Consider the following 6,000-nt stretch of genomic DNA (forward strand, 5'->3'; position numbering starts at 1 on the left):
GACTGTTGAGATACTGAAGTACTTGTGTTCAGGTGACTCTTACTTCACTTACAAATGGCCCCAAAACTCAAGAATAGTGAAGCTGGTATATTTGTTATAATTGTTCTATTTTATTATTAGTCACTGTTGTTAATCTCTTACTGTGCCTACAAGTTAAACTTTATCATAGGTATATATGTATAAGAAAAACAGAATATATACAGTTCACTACTTTCTACAGTTTCAGGCACCCTACTGGGGGTCTTGGAACATATCCCACATAGATAAGTGGGGAACCACTGTATAATTAAATGTCTATATGATATCTATACTCAGATGTTGAAACAGTTCTCAAATTTGGCATGTCCAGAATTCAACACATAGTCTTCTTTCTTCCTGTCAAACTTGGCCCCCATCCAGTGTTACCCACCCATGTCCATCTATCTGCTCATGCCTTGATCCTTGAAATTACTTTGGACATCGTTCTTTCTCTCACACCTTGATACCTTTCTTTCTCTCCCACCTTGACATTACTTAACCAATCATTAAGTCTTGTCAATTTTACCCTTCCTCATTCTCCAAGACCATGATTAATTATCATGGCACTTTCCCTCCTCTTCATAGTTCTTGTGTAATTTTACATTTATTTGTGTGATTATTTTATTAACACCTAAATTGAATACACATCTGTTCTCTGAACACCAAATACCCCAGCAAATGTTTGTCACATAGAATGATTCAATGTATATTCTTAAATGAATGAATGTTCTCACAGGTGAAATTCATTTGAATAAGATACTTTAGACTTGCTAAAAAATTATTAAATCCTGAATATTGATCCTCCCCCCAAAAAATAAAGACCTAAAGTTGGTAAAAGTGAAAGTCCAAATGATTTCTCAGGTCTCATCTTATTTATCTAATCTGTGTGTTTCTAAAAGGCTACCACAAACAGCAAAGAAAACACTCTCTCATCATGGACAGGGGAAAAGTAACACAGGAAAAAGTGTGGGTGGAAACTCTCAAGGGGGGTCTAGGGGACACTTCTGCTGATGATGAAGATACGGAGCTGGATGTATCCACAGGGGAAAAACAAAAGATGACAACATGAAACCACGGCCCTTAGAGAATTCAAAAAGGGCTTATTAAAATATGAACTGAGTTTGAGAGTAAACCAAGCACATCTATCCACTGAGGAAGTGGGCAACTTTCTAGAATTTTGAACAGGGATGAGCAAAAAATAGAACAACCCAAAAGACTTACTATAAGAGCAGCAAGAAGGCAGGCACCTGTTTCAAGAAAGCCCAAATCAAGGGTACCCCACATTTAGAGCCATTAAAAACTAGATTGGCAGACTTTCAAAAGATCAAAAATTTGGCAGGATGGGAGAAGGAGGATTTGCCAGATTAATATACCAACCACTGACAAGAAATCTGTCTATGTTAATTAAGCATATTTATATACATGTATGGTAAGAGTTCCTGTCCCATATATCACACAATCTCAGGACAGCTGGGAGAGGAGACTATAACAGTCTTACCACATTCTGTAATACAGTGACATCTGGATAATGTAGTAATATCCAATATGAGTATTTCATTGCTACCCCACTAAATGTTATACCATAAAAGCATCTTCCTTCCTTTTCAAGAGCTATTAGCTGAAAAGACCTGAAGATACAGCAAACATAGATGTTAACACATGAAAGAAGATCAATTAAAGAAGATTGAATATTCCTCATGAGCAAAGAATATAAAGTTAAGATTCCTTTTCCTTTTTTGAAAAGTAATGTATGGAGAGAAATCTGAAAATTAAAAAACAAAAATTAAAAGCATAATTTAAAAAATCTAAAATTCAACCATGCAGCCATAAAAAAAGAATGAAATCATGTCTTTTGCAGCAACATGGATGGAGCTGAAGGCCATTATCCTAACTCAGTTAACTCAGAAACACAAAATCAAATACTGCATGTTCTCACTTATAAGTGAGAGATAAACAATGGGTGCACATGGACATAAAGATGGAAATCATAGACACTGGGAGCTCCAAAGGGGGAAGTAAAAAGGGGGAAAAGGGTTGGAAACTTACCTATTGGGAACAACATTCACTACTTGGGTGATGTGTATACCAGCAGCCCAAACCTGACCATTACACAACATATCCATGTAAAAATTTGCACATATACTCCCTTGAATCCGTAACAAAATTTTTTAAATTCAATCAGTAGTTTAAAAAGTAAAGCTAAGGAAATCTTCCAGGATGTGGAATGAGAGAGAATGAAAGAAAAGAAGAGGAGAGAGAGTGAAAGAGAAAGAAAGAAAAATGGAGAGAGAATCAACCTAAGAAGTAAAATATCTAATTAACAGAAATTCTAGTAAGAACAGAGAAAAAAAAGGGAAGATTACTATTAAAGCAATAAAATAAAATTTCCCAGAGCTTGAGACAGAAACTTTAAAAAAAAATCCAAGAAATAACAGAAAATCCATGCTTAAAGACATTTTTGTGAAATTTCAAAAAAATGATAGAGAAATCATACATTTTTTCATACTGAGTGATGATATTGGAACTGTATAGAATGAACACACATTGGTTCTCCAGTGTAATATTTACATAGTAAAGAGGCAATATGTGCAACAGTCAAGGGAATTGTGATAGAATGCAAAGATGACAATTCTCCACCTTCCTCTAAAAGCACACCACAACAATGTAACTTTACAACCATTCGTAACAAGAATGGAGTCTACTTCCTTTCTTTTTGAATCTGGGCTAATTTTGTGAGTCCTTTTGACCCAAGGAATGCAGCAGAAGTAGCAGTGTGCCATTCATTTCCAAGCCCAGGCCTCAAGAGGCCTGGCCTGCTTCTGCTGTCTTTCTTTGAACCCTGACAGTAGCCTTGTGAACAGACCAAAGTAGCATGCTAGGTGATAAGTCACACACGGCCTATTCTCCCCCTTAACCCCAACCAACATCCACCTACCTTCAGAAGAGAACTGCCCAGCTACACCCAGATGCTGGAATGAACACAGCCAAGACCTGAACAACTGCTCAGTTAAGGCCAGCCAAATTTTTGGCCCATGGAATTAATTGTGAAGTAAAGAAATGGTTGCTGTCAGCCGGGCGCTGTGGCTTATGCCTATAATCCTAAAACTTTGGGAAGCCAAGGCGGGTGGATCACGAGGTCGGGAGTTCGAGACCAGCCTGACCAACATGGTGAAATCCTGTCTCTACTAAAAATTTTTTTAAAAACTTAGCCAGGTATGGTGGCGCATGCCTGTAATCCCAGCTACTCAGGAAGCTGAGGCAGGAAAATCGCTTGAACCCTGGAGGTGGAGATGGCAGTGAGCTGAGATCACACCATTGCACTCCAGCCTGGGTAATAGAGGGAGACGCCATCTCAAGAAAAAAAAAGAAGAAAAGAAAATTTACCAGACTTAGTTTTTGAAAAACACTATATTTTTGACCTAAAGTACAGTTGGTTTGGGAATCTTTTGGTCCCTTACTTTTATAAAAAAGAAAAGTTATTAAAGTCAGAACAGAACTAATAAAAGAAATTTTGTTGTTTCACCTTTTCTCATCCTAGCTTCTCTGCAGAGGCAACCTATATGTTTCTTGTTATATCTCTAAGTAAACATGTATAGACCAAAAATTCTTGAGTTTTTACCTTTAAAATTCATTTGTACATGTATTCTTCTTAGTGTGACAGACAATAGATGATATGAGGATTGAGCTGCCTTACTGCATTTCCCACCTTTATTTCTCCCCATCTTCCTAATTTTTTGATAATACTATTATGATTTCTCATTTGTTTCCTTTATAAATATATACATTTTCATATAACCTCTATTTCTTATTTTTTAATTTTAGACCATATCTCTTGACTCTGTTAAACTCCCACTCTTTTTTCCACCTGTCCTTTCCTCTTTTGCCTCCCAGCTTCTGATAGATGCATTTTCATAAGACTGTTAACATTTTAATTTATTCTAAACTACAGTTAAGTCATCTATACCTTGTGGGTAATTTTAGATGCTGAAAATTAATAAGTACCATTCAAATTTTCTAATATTAAATAATAGTTAATATTTATTGAGTACTTATAGTATGTCAGGCACCATTCATTTCTGTACATGCAATAATTCAAATTTCTTTACATATGTATCTACATATATTAATCTTCAAACAACACAATGAGGTAGAAAGTATATTTTACTTATGCCACCGTGCCCAGCCTAAGTCTGGTAAATTTTCATAATCTTCGTAACCTAAAGAAATACAAGTATTAGTAAACTATTTAAATATTTGCTTACAGAGAATTTAGAAAACTAAAATTTTGGGGCCTAAGTGGGGTACATTTTATGCCAAAAAGAAAAGAAAAGGAAAGACCCTTTCTCCTCTGCCTCATGATTTCCTTACCTTGCCCTCGTATCCTAAAACCCGTGCAGTCTTTCTCCTCCTATTGGTCTCCCCTACATCCCACAGATGTTACTGTCTCCCACATTCATGCTCTGCAGTACAATGAAAAAAGCATCAACTTGGAATAAGACATCGAGTTTAAATAGCTTTGCTACTGGTGCTCTGTGTGGCTATGCTCAAGCTAACTTCCCTTAATGCAAAAGCAAAACCTCCCTCTCTGGCTATCTTTCAGGATTAAATAAATAAAATAGTATACTAGGATGCACATATATATGGATGGACTATTTTGAACACAGAAATTATTCAACAAATAGACATCCCCAGGTTGGAGAAAGACAAAGAGAGTATACTAACACAAACAGAACAAAAATTGCTAGAATTCCATCTACTACCTTTTCTATTACCTTATGAAATCCTAAACCCCTCTCAATCCAAGAACCCAGGGAAACTCCAGAACACTTCTTCTGTAGTCACTGGCAAAACTAACCACAGGTGTCTGCAAATCCTCCCCAAAGTTCATGGACAGATTTATCTCTTGTAAAAAGCTCACATTTAAGGATAAAATGGGTTCATCTTTTTATAAAATATTTTGAAAGCATTCATAAGAAGGGTAAAAAGTACTAAGAGATATAATATTTGTTCTAAAATAGGATCATTGGCAGATGTCTAATTCTAGCGCAGTAAAATAAATGGACAACAATCTCAAATGTAAGACCAGAGAAAACAATACTTGCTCAGCCTTTTGGAATGCTGATTGACTGCTTAAGAACAGACACTCAGATCCATAAAAACAGGGGTCCTTAAGGAACTGTAGTTTCGAAACGCCTTAAAGAAATGCTAAAAGGAGTCCTTCAAGCTGAAATGAAAGAATACTAACAACATGAAAACACATGAAAGTACAAAATTATCTGCAAAGGTAAAAATATAGACCAGGTACAGTGACTAATGTGTATAATCCCAGCACTTTGAGAGGCTGAGGCGGGAGAATTGCTTCAGGCTAGAACTTCAAGATTAGCCTGAGCAACAAAGCAAGATCCTGTCTCTACAAAAAAAAAATTTTTTAATTGTCTGGGCCAGATAATGTGTACCAGTAGTCCTAGCTACTCAGGAGGCTGAGGCAGAAGGATCGCTTGAGCCCAGGAGCTAGAGGCTGGAGTGAGTTGTGATCACACCATTATACTCCAGCCTGGACAACAGAGCAGACCTTGTCTCAAAAGAAAAAAAAAAAGGTAAGAATATAGTCAAATTCAGAATACTCTAATATTTTAGGGGTGGTGCCTAAATCACTTTTAACTTTAGGATAAAGGTTAAAAGACAAAAATATTAAAATAACTACAGCTACAAAAATTTGTTAAGCAATACACAGTATAAAAAGATGCAAATTGGACTGGGCGCGGTGGCTCATGCCTGTAATCCCAGCACTTTGGGGAGCCAAGGCGGGTGGGTCACGAGGTAGGGAGTTCGAGACCAGCCTGACCAACATGGTGAAACCCCATCTCTACTAAAAAATTTTTTAAAAATTAGCTGGGCATGGTGACGCACGCCTGTAATTCCAGCTACTCAAGAAGCTGAGGCAGGAAAATCACTTGAACCCAGGAGGTGGAGATGGCAGTG

The sequence above is a fragment of the Mandrillus leucophaeus genome, unplaced genomic scaffold (genome assembly GCF_000951045.1).
Source record: "Mandrillus leucophaeus isolate KB7577 unplaced genomic scaffold, Mleu.le_1.0 Scaffold242, whole genome shotgun sequence".
NCBI classification, from domain to species: Eukaryota; Metazoa; Chordata; class Mammalia; order Primates; family Cercopithecidae; genus Mandrillus; species Mandrillus leucophaeus.